Source organism: Anopheles maculipalpis, chromosome 2RL (genome assembly GCF_943734695.1).
Source record: "Anopheles maculipalpis chromosome 2RL, idAnoMacuDA_375_x, whole genome shotgun sequence".
In the NCBI taxonomy this organism is placed as follows: domain Eukaryota; kingdom Metazoa; phylum Arthropoda; class Insecta; order Diptera; family Culicidae; genus Anopheles; species Anopheles maculipalpis.
The window spans coordinates 42,120,463-42,132,617 of NC_064871.1; the positions used below are offsets into that span (position 1 = coordinate 42,120,463).

A 12,155-nucleotide genomic window follows, 5' to 3' on the forward strand; every position below is an offset into this window, starting at 1 on the left:
AGAATTTGAAATTTGGAGGAAAAACTGTGTTTTCTTGCTCACGAGCATGCTCCAAGCTGACGAACGCCAAAGCAACCCTATTTTACAATCCGGCAATCAGGCGTCCTGAAGTGTTCTTTGTCCAGATGCGTTGGGTGCGTAGTTCCATCATCATCATTTTCGGACGCATTATTGAGATGTTCAATTAAAATTTATAAGTCCCGTCTGGGATGGGCGTGCTGTTGTGATGTCTGTCCGAGCGGAGAACAGACATTTAACCAGCCAGACCAGCGACCCGATAGTCCGTTTTGCTTGAGATATGTTTCAGTTTTTTTTATACCTTAAAAAAACCTTATGATTCATTCAAAATTCCCCAAAGAACACTTCCGCTGTACCATTAGATGGAAAATTATGGTTTTACTGTGTTTTTTTTCACGTTTTCTTCGGTCTGCTGGTATGGAAAAACCAAACCACCCATTCGTCCAACTCCAGATGGATTTAAAATATGCGATTTTATAAATACACCAGTTGGTTATTGTGTTTCTGACAGTGAATTCTAGGTTTGTTCTACATTTTCCCCCCAGATAAGGGAACATTGTGTAGTAAAGTTGATTACTAACGTTACATTGTGATGAGTTCTCGTTACATAAAATGTAGGTCTTTTCGTAACAGCTGTTTTAAAAAACTTTATATGAAAATATTTTTCTTGCGTTTGCTATTTTATGTTGCGTTTTTATGCAACGGGTAAAAGAGCAATAGAAATACGCTAATCCTAGATACGAGTAAACTGTTTTATGTTTCTCGTAATAATTATAATTCAAGGAGCATCAAGCTTCATTCATTTTTTGCAGTTTGATTCAATTTTTTATGCACTATGTCAATTTAAATACTCTTCTTCTTGGCTAAACGACCTTCTAGGGCACGTCGGCCATCGAATGGCTTACTAGACTGATATACACCACGTAGTTGGATAGTCAGTCCTCACTACGGGGGACGTTCCGTATGGGATTTGAACCCCGTTTGAATATATATTTGTCCCTTATTTTATTAATTATTTTTAAATATTGTTTTAGCTGAGAATTTTACATTTATATTCCAGAAACATTGAATAATACGGCGACGTTCCGTCATACTTAAGAATTAATAAATAAGAAATCCTGAAACATTGAAAATTAATAAAATAAATGTTTGAAACTGAGAGTAGCCAAGCCACTGCTGCGCGGTAGAACTTTTCGATCTTTTTTGGATTGAACGCACACCAGATCGAGCATAGAATGTCACTGCTGGACTGCACTGGAGAACACTGAACGCAGACAACTTCTTGTTTGTGCTGTTTTAACAAATATTTTCGTATTTTGTTACAGTCCAGAACTTAACGTAATCGTTAACAATCAAATGGCCACAACACTGCAATAGCCGGAAATCAGATCGGAAGCAATAGACGCAGCAATAACAACAGAGCATGCCCGGGATAAGGCAATAAACAGGGAGGAAATGCCTTGCTAATTTGTTGTATCTAACATAGTCATGTTTAAAATTGGAAAACAGGTGCTCATACTTCTGAGCGTTCGCGACAAGCTGGAATTGCCCTCGAACCCACCGCCGAAAGTCTATCCAATGTCCTGGCCTTTCCTGACACTACTCATCAGCTTGCCTCGCCTCCTCTATCCATGTGGATGGCCTAAAAAGACCTGACAGACTAGGTCGTTCGGTGTTATTCTCATGGCATGACCAGCCCACCTAAACTTGACGAGTCTGATTTATTATGAGCTCACAAAAGTGAGATTATTGTGCAATTGTAGTGCTTGTTTTTGTAGCAAAAATAGAAAAAATCATTTGCTACATAAATCAGGTATATAAAGATAACTAGCTTCATCATCTCCCTTTGTTTACCACCATCGAATATCGTTTAGGTGAGTCTGTTTTCAGTTATATGATGACTAATTCTGATAACGTTCATATGTACATTGTCTGAGCAAAAAATACAAACAAAAACAGCAAAAAACATACATTACATAAATCGTATGGTAAATATGTGAATGAATATCGGAGCCCATTTTGTGCAAACGAGATCCAAATAAAAAAAAGCCTCATAATTAGATGCATCACGCAATAACACACACCATCATACATTGGTGAAGCAAATCAGAGGGAAATAAATCAACAAACTAACCACACACTGACAACTCCTCACTCACCCATACACCGGTAAAATCGGCGACTGTTCCCACGAAATTATGCTTTCCGACGTGATCTACATACGACTGCGATGGTCGTACGTACGGTCTGTCTCATGTTATGTTGTCTCGAATGCTCTGGAAGTGTATTTTTCATGCTCCGTCCTTTCGACAAACGCAATGCAAAGAAACGGGAAGAAAGCAATGGTGAAGGTGAACCAGAGACCAAGCAGCAACACACAACGGACCCTGCGTCCCATAAGTAATGGCACGCCAGCCCAAATGCACTTGAAGTGAACGTTCCAGCCGTCCGGATCGCATGTAGCGCACTGGCGCCTTACCCAAATCGTTCGAGTTCCTGGTTCCTGGTCGTCCTCGATCGGGCTCGAATATTCGAATGTCCCTTTTTTTTTTTTGTTCCCCCGATCCGTTTGCATGTACTGCTGCACGCAGCATGATACATGGAAGTGCTTTATCCTCAAACATTGCTTGTACCCCCATTGCCTTTCCCTTCTCTCAGGTGCAGCACCGAAGTAACCGTGCCGACAACCAACCAGTTATGAGAAAATTTCACGTCGTTTTAACATTACGCCATCGATCAGGTAGCTGGCTGCGATATGTCTTCGAGCGTTTCGGGCAGACGCTCCAGAGAACAGCAGGGTGAGGATAAACTTTTACGAACGTGCACAAATCTTGTCCTCGAAAATTCAACTATCCGTAACGATCGGCTTTACCGGGCTCGCCTCGTTCCCGGCAGGCTTAACATGCAGGGATCCAACGATCGCCATAAATTTTTGCAACCGTCCACCGATGCCAACAGCAGCATACAAAACACACAAACCAGCTGTATGCATTTTTCGTTTGAGGTAGGATCTGGGCGAAGGCTACTAGCGCTACTAGCGATACGACAGGGTGCATATAATTACGTTGTGAACGATAACTAATAATAATAATTATTATAAAACACTACAGCAGCGATTCTGGCAACACGGCCAGAATCTTTCACAGCCTTCGAGGTCGACAGAACGGGCGAGCTCGCTCTCTTTGCTCTCAACTCTCGTGCGGTACACTTCGTGAGGAATATTTTGCATTAATTAGGTTTCTTTTAGGTTAGGTTTAGGTTAGTTTAGATGTAAAACAATTTAGTTAATAAATAAATTGTAATTGGCGCTGTAGACAGTTGAGGAAGTGCTTAAATACAGTGGAAAAGATTTGGATTAATAATCCATTCTTAAGTGGTTCCCGCATTTTGCACCGGCAGCTAAAGGATTACATCCGTTGTTTGGTTCGAGGACCCCCCGGCACAACCTTAAACTATTACCACACGTAAGTAAAACTTTTTTTATATTAAGTTTTACGTTCGCTAAATTGACACTACCAGATAGGCCGATTTTAGCAAAAGTGCGTAGCAGTGTTTTTACTTTCACTGAGAGCACGTGGTGTGAGACCTTGTATCGAGTCACGCATCACACATACATCCAATCAACACTACCAGATAGGTTGATAGGACGTTGATACTGTTATCAAATTTGAGAGTTACTGCCAAGCGAGAGTGTAAAAGAGAAAGAGAATTTGGATCAACGCAGCACCTAGCGTTCGAATACAACTTTTTCATACAGATTCGGCTTCGGAGAGTTTAGTAAACGCAGATACAATGGAATCGCAAATTTTGGATCAACTCAAACAGTTAAGCACTGGCTTGTTGGCCATAAACGAAAGATTAAATGTGCAAGAACAAGCAATTAAGTTTACACAAGAACAAATAATTGTTCAAAGTGACATCAAAGAACACGTGGAATCTAAGACGGGTATCAAGGTAGAAGATTTATTTAAGATACCCGACCCGATAAAATCGCTACCAAAGTACGATGGTAATAAAAAAACAATTATCAGCGTGGCTTGAAACAGCTGATAGTACTTTGAACCTATTTAAAGGGAGAGTAGACAGAGAACTTTACGATGTATACGTAACCGCAGTTTTAAACAAAATAGAAGGAAAGGCCAAGGACGTTCTTTGTGTTGCTGGCAATCCAAAAACTTTTGATGAAGTAAAGGAAATTTTGATCGACGCCATAGGCGATAGAAGAGAACTTTCCACCTTTAAATGCCAATTGTGGCAAAATACAATGACGGAAGGTATGACCATACATAAATATTATCAAAAATCTAAGGAAATAATTCAAAATATAAAATCTATTGCAAAACAAGATCAGGATTACAGGGATAGTTGGACAGCAATCAGTAAGTTTATAGATGAGGATGGATTAGCCGCTTTTATAGCTGGTTTGAAAAAACCATATTTCGGTTATGTGCAAGCAGCACGGCCAAAAGATATTGAGGATGCTTATAATTTCCTATGCAAAATTAAAGCACAAGAGTTTAATTCACATAAAATGAATGGTCAACCACCTATTAATCATAACCCATCTTATAGTAAAAATGAACAGAGTAAAACAAATTTTGGAAACTCCTCACGAATACGTTATACGAATGTGGATAAATCTGATAAACAATATCCTACGCCGATGGAAGTTGATTCTTCACAAAGAAGTAAATTCACTTCAAATAACAGAACTATCAATAACACCGAAATCACTGCATGTAAAGAGAACAATACAAATTTTCGTCTGGGCAATTCAACCGAAAACCCGACATGATCAATTCGTTAGACTTCTTGCCATACTTAATCGTGTATGATAGCTCCAAAGACAAATCAATACGTTTGTTGATTGACAGTGGAGCAAATAAAAACATACTTAAGCCAGGCATTATTTCAAATAACGAAATGTGTTGTAATGCGAACATTGAAAATATTTTTGGTAAACAAACAACTAATAAAAAAATTAAATGTAACCTATTAGGACCTACATTTAAGGAGCAAGTTTATTACATTTTTGATTTCCATAACTTTTTCGACGGCCTTATAGGATCAAAATTTATGGCTGAAACCGACACCATTATAAATTATGCTGCTAATACTATCACTATTCAGGGTGTTGAAACACAATTCCACAAATACTACACTGGAAAATATTTTTGTCATACTGTCACAGTTATAACTGATCGTTGTGGAGATTGGTTTGTCCCAACCTACCAGCGCCTAAGTAATGATACGCTAATTGAACCGGGTGTTTACTCATCACAAAATAATAGATCAACTATAAACGTATTAACAACAAGTAAAATTACTCCTGAAATCCCCAAATTAAATATAATTGTCAATAATTTTGAAATTCTGGCACCAATTCCAGCTGATTCTAATACTGTGCCAAACAAAGAATTAATTCAACAACTTATACGAACTGAGCATTTATCAGCTTATGAAAAGGAAAAATTAATTGAAACTCTTATTGACCATCATAACGTACTACTGAAGAACAACGAAAAACTTACTAGCACAACAATTATAAAACACAGAATTAACACAAAAGATAATGAGCCAGTATTTACTAAGAGCTATAGATATCCACACATCTTCAAACAAGACGTCGAAGATCAAATAAAAGAAATGCTGGAAGCAAATATTATAAAACCATCAAAAAGCCCTTACGCTTCTCCAATTTGGGTAGTGCCAAAACGAAAAGATGCATCTGGCTTACAAAAGGTTAGAGTAGTTATTGATTTCCGTAAATTGAACGAGAAAACGGTAGGTGATAAATATCCCATACCAGAAATTGAAGACATTTTGGATAGCCTCGGAAAATCAAGTTATTTCACTACGTTGGATCTGAAATCTGGATTCCACCAGATCGAAATGCATCCGGAAGATCAGGAAAAAACTGCATTTTCAACTAATCAAGGCCACTTTGAATTCACAAGAATGCCATTCGGGCTCAAAAATGCACCGGCCACTTTCCAACGGGCTATGAACAATATCTTATCAGAATACATCGGCAATATCTGTTACGTTTATCTTGATGATATCATAATTGTTGGGAATAATCTCGAAAATCATTTAGATAATCTTTCCAAAATACTGAAACGACTTTCTGACTTTAACCTGAAAATACAAGTAGATAAATGTGAATTTCTAAAACGCGAAACGGAATTTTTAGGACACGTAATTTCTCCTGAAGGTATAAAACCAAATCCAGACAAAGTTAAAAAGATTTTGGATTGGAAATTACCAGAAAACGAAAAACAAATAAGACAATTCCTAGGACTATCTGGCTATTACCGTCGTTTCATTAGAGATTATTCAAGAGTCACTAAACCTTTCACAAAATATCTGAAAAAAGGACAAAAAGTAAACCCAAACGACGCAGAGTACGTTGAAGCATTTTCTAAATTGAAACAGATTATAGCATCTGATCAAGTATTAGCTTACCCTGACTTTACTATCCCCTTCATATTAACAACCGATGCTAGCGACTATGCAATCGGAGCGGTTCTCTCGCAAATCCAAAATAATGTAGAGCGTCCTATTGCGTTTGGAAGCAGAACACTCAACAAAGCAGAGGAAAATTATTCTACTATTGAAAAGGAGGCACTAGCAATCATTTGGGCTATCAGAAAATACAAGCCATATTTATTTGGTAGAGAATTTAAGCTTTATACTGATCATAAACCTCTCACGTTTATTAAAACATCTCTCAAAAATAATAGAATATTACATTGGAGATTAGAACTCGAAAACTTTCAATACACAGTAGATTACAAACAAGGCAAAGCAAATGTAGTAGCAGATGCGCTAAGTCGAAAAACTAATGATACGGCTGACATTAACATCCACGACACCACAAACTTAGAAACAACACACTCAGCAGACACTTCAGATAGCTTCTATATCAAATCAACCGAAAGACCTATAAATTATTATAAAAACCAAATTATTTTCCGAGTGTCACAATCAGAAAACGATATCGAAGAATTGCCGTTTGAAAACTATAAAAGAACAGTAGTCACTAGGCAATATTATAACGAAAAAATAATAGAACATACAATCAGAAAATATCACAATGGAAAACAGACAGCTATTTTAGCCCCAGAAGAAATATTAGGTTTGATACAAGAATCTTACAGAAAGTATTTCACTAGTAGCGGATATTTCATAATTACACACTTACAAGTAAAAGATGTACCGAGCGAGGAACAGCAAGACTCATTGATTACGAAAGAACACGAAAGAGCTCATAGAGGCGTGGCCGAAGTAGAAAATCAACTAAAAAGGGCATATTTCTTCCCGAAAATGTACAACAAGATCGCAGCAGCAGTTAGAACTTGCACAATTTGCAACACTCACAAGTACGATCGCAAACCCTACAATATCAAAATATCTCCTAGACCTGTAACAGATCGACCAATGGAACGCGTCCACATGGATATTTTCTCCATAAACTCGAATAGTTTTCTGTCATTAGTGGATGCATTTTCAAAATTCGCACAAATGGTCCCAATAGAATCCAAAAGCCTCATTGACGTCAAAAATGCGTTAGCGAAATATTTTAGTAATTTCGGAACACCGACAGAAATAATTACCGATCATGAAACTACGTTCCGATCTATTCAACTGAAACAATTCCTAAGCAACTTAGGCACGTCGCTTAAATACGCATCGTCTTCCGAGAGCAACGGACAAGTGGAAAAGACACATTCTACTGTAATAGAAATGTATAACACGAATAAGCACAAATTTCCCGATACGAACACGGTTAATATGATACCAATATGCATCGCGTTATACAACAATACGGTACATTCCTCGACAGGCTATACGCCAAATGAGATCGTGTTTAACCAATGCAATATAACGAATCCGGAAGAGATAAATAGGCAAGCACAGGACATTTTGAACAACGTCAAAGTAAATCTGAACAGATCACTTCAAGCACAGACCAGAAGTAATCATAAGAAAGAGGATCCTCCAATAATAAATGATGGGGAAGAGGTTTACGTTAAACCCAATATTCGAAAGAAGTTGGACCCACGTGCTATCAGAACAACTGCTCATAACATAAAAGACAGAACATTCGAAAACACACGAAAAGTCAAACGTCACAAAAATAAGATCAACAGAAGGAGAATTTCGTAAACTGTATAGACAAACTCGAAAACAATCATACGGCCGGGGACGACCTTCCTTTACCCCCGGGAGGAATTACGTTGTGAACGATAACTAATAATAATAATTATTATAAAACACTACAGCAGCGATTCTGGCAACACGGCCAGAATCTTTCACAGCCTTCGAGGTCGACAGAACGGGCGAGCTCGCTCTCTTTGCTCTCAACTCTCGTGCGGTACACTTCGTGAGGAATATTTTGCATTAATTAGGTTTCTTTTAGGTTAGGTTTAGGTTAGTTTAGATGTAAAACAATTTAGTTAATAAATAAATTGTAATTATATGTTTTTGCCATCACTTCGGCTGACACCGTGACTTATTAGCCAGTCGTCTCCATGCTCGCGCAAGATCCATCCACACCGTCCGCAACAAGTCGCGTGATTTATGTTACCGCACGCATTCGAGCGAACGAAGGCAGCTCAACCGTATCGGAAGCACCGGTACTCCATGCTAACGGGCTAACAAACGCACTCAAACAAAACCGCACCACGTCCCGAGTGTGGTAGTCCGCTCCGGGTGACATTTACACCTAATATTCATTACCGCAAATGATGATAAACTGACTCCGCTGGGACTTAATCTCGCTCCGCTCACGTACGATGCCATCAATCATCTATCGGCCAGTCGGCATCATGTGGGTGCTCCCAGGTCTCGACCCCAGCCCTAAGTATACCGCTGATTAGCTACCGGTTGCAGCGCCATCGACAGCAATTCAGCTTCCAAAGGCCTTCGCGCGCTGCTTCAGGTATGAACGGCGCTACAGCTGCTGCTGCTTCTGCTCTTCCTATATCTTGCCATAAGCCTATTACGGACATACCACTACGGGTTTCGTGCACCCGCCGACGAAGATCAGCCAACAACGCGACCGCTGTCAACGCGCCGCATTCGGAGTCGACGTCGAGTTCAAATTCTCCTTGTCAAACCTTCCATCTTCCGCATCAATCACTCCGTTCGCACCGGCTTTTACGGACGGGAGCCTGTCATCAACGTCACCGTTGATCTGCTTCCCTAATGAATGAGCCGCACAAACATAGCTTCTGTGTGTCCGGCGAAGATCTAGATCGTGGACTGCTCTCTTCTGCTAGCTCCTGTTGTCTACCGTTTGCACTTTTTTCTGATATCTGTTCGAAGAACCAACAAAACAACTACAACAACAAAAAAACACCAGAAGCAATCTTTCGTGCGTTGAAACAACAAAAGTTACTTATCTAATAGCGCTAATATTTTGAGCCTGCTCTTCAACAACAACATCAACATCCATCCCTACGGTCTAACCCCTTTTCGTCACCAGACAGCAGGAGGATTAGAAGGAAGCATGCAACAGATAACCTTACACCGACCGTAACGCAACCGCCTCCCTTCAGAACAGACTACCTGTGTATTCTTGTGTGTGTGTTTTTTTTCCTTCTCTCTCTCTCTCTCTCTCTCTCTCTCTCTCTCTCTCCAACTTTATTTTCAAATTGATCCGAGAAACCGTTGTAATGTTGCAGAACAGACGCCAACGCACTCCTGTTCCGGAGCAACCGGCAAACGAGACCCGGATCGATGCAGAACGTATACGATCGATCGGCCACTTGAGATTTTTTCTCTAGATCGTACCTGCTAGATATCCGATCTGCCCTGAACTGATCGCTAGACGATCGCGTGGACGAGATACGACGAAAACTACACAGTGAGAAGGTGAACAAAATTCGGAAAACACTCCCAATTCGGACTACCTGTGTTACGGACCTGTGTGGGTTTGACGATTTGTGTAGTTATTTCTATGCGCTCGTTATCCTGGCCAAATTATAGGTGTGCAGTGAAAGAAAAGCAAATAGTTTTGGTGAGGCAAAGTGGCAAAAACGGGATTATAGCTGTGACCCTGCCGGAAATGATGATTTATTGACTTTGCAGGGATTTAGTCGTTTTTTTGCCTCTCTCGGAGCGCCACGTAACGTAACGCAACTGTGTCAGGTAGGGAGGGATTTTTAGGTTTTGACAAAACGATTTCGGTTTCGTGGAAAAACGGTCAACCGGATGTCACTTCAAGTGAAACATCATAACATTGCTAAAAAAAATTACATCAACGTTGTTTACACGAGTAATTTGGAAAGGAAAGGGGTTTCGCAACAGAGAAATAATATTTGTTTCATTACTAACATAAATACCAAAGCAAAATAAACCTTAACGAAAGGTTTGCAATGAATTCCCTTAAAGTTCAACTGTGATCACGACTAAAGTGTACATTGAAAAGTAAAGAAAACTTAACGATTTTCACCATGACAATTTGGCAATTCAGTTGATTTGAGTGGATTGAAAGGGTGCAAAGTGCTTAATGGTTGGTGCAGTCCGAGGGTAGAGGAGACACCGACACCGGTCTTCACACCGCAGGACCAAAGTTCGTTTCAGTCTAGTAAGCTATTCGATGGCCACCGTGGCTTTAGAAGGTCGTCAAGCCAACGAGATGGAGAGTACAAAACGTATCTTCAGACTATTTGATACCGAGATCTATTGCAAGATTTGCGATTTTATACCTTAGAAAAACTGGTTCGTGTGCTGTCCAGCACACAATATCAAAGGGAACAATTCCTTGAACATAATCTACATGGCTTTATCACAAAAAATCTCTTTTCTTCAAATGTAAAACCGTTCACACACATAAACAAAAACTCAATCTGAATTATTCATAAACAACCTGCACTAAGCTGGTCTACAGCTGAAATTCTTTCAGCTTTTCCGCTAATTGTACCAAAAGAATGTCGTAACAAATTGATGCCCACAGCACCAAAATAGCATCCCCATGCTACCCCCCTCCCCTCCCCTCCCCTCTAACCTTCTAAATGATCCAACCATTCAAGCCAACTCTCTCACCTTAATTGCATCGCTCTGTCGTCAAAGCTCAATCTCCTTCGCCACACTGCAACGCGCCAAACGGGCAGCAAATTTTCGAAAGTGACCCGAGTACAATGTTTCTGGCACCAATAAAGTGCAAAATTGATGAGGCTCCTCAAGTTCTGTGAAGGTGCACAGCAAAAAAGAAAAAAAAGCAGAAACACACTCACCTTACATCAGTGGGAAGCGATAAGCGCAGCTTTTCCAAAGGAATCCCTTGTGGCAGTGGGGAACACGGTGGCCGTAGCAGTCGTTTTAATTGCATCTTCAAACGCAACCCTCGCATCGATCTTCCGGCACGAAATTCACGAAAACAGCTTCGCGAGCTTAAAAGCGAAACAAGCAGACCCCATCATCCGATGGATGATTTTCACGTTGCAAATTGATGTAAACTTTCCGTCGCTTTCCGTTTGCTTGCCGCCGGTCACCACCAACAAGGCTGCAAGCCGAAACCTTCCCAAACGGCACCGCACAGAAGCGCACAGTTAATCATCCAAATTGCTTTCCGTACGCTACCCGTGCTACCCACGGCATGGTTGGCCCATCCCGCGCAGGGTTCGCCAAATTAGGAAGCTTATTAAGAAACGTTAATTAATTGCCAAAAGTAGTAAGCGTACTACGGATCGCTACCTTTCAACTCGGCACCATCGTGGGTGAACTGTCCGGCGCAGTTGTTTTGGGGCAAAACCATTACACCGAACCCTGGCACCGTTCCTTCAACTTTCCGCCCGCCAGGGGAAGCCTCATTACGCAACCCATCGGCGATGAAACGTCGGGAAAGCTAAAACTATTCAGCATGGCCAACAAATTGTCTTACGACTGGACCGCATGCCATCAGCCCATTTAATGCCACAAATTATGGTAGCACGATAGACCGTCCCAGTGGCTAGCATTTCCTCCTCTTCACCGTCCACACCGAGGGTACGGTCGGATGGAAAAAGGGGAAACAATTTTCACCCTCCTACTTTTTCGGGTTCTTTTCTTTATTAGTCTATCAAGATGGAAGTTGCCTAGATGGTGGCTAGATTTCCTCCCACACCAAACACACCGACCGCACTCCGGGA

General features: G+C 40.5%; 2 protein-coding genes across 2 annotated transcripts in view; one reads left to right on the forward strand and one right to left on the reverse strand.

Moving 5' to 3' along the window:
* Positions 1–12,155, reverse strand: part of LOC126556762 (putative ATP-dependent RNA helicase DHX57) — a 300,736-nt gene that overhangs the window by 288,172 nt on the left and 409 nt on the right. The window lies entirely within an intron of this gene.
* The window catches only part of LOC126557181 (protein claret segregational), a 333,201-nt gene that overhangs the window by 225,878 nt on the left and 95,168 nt on the right, over positions 1–12,155 (forward strand). The window lies entirely within an intron of this gene.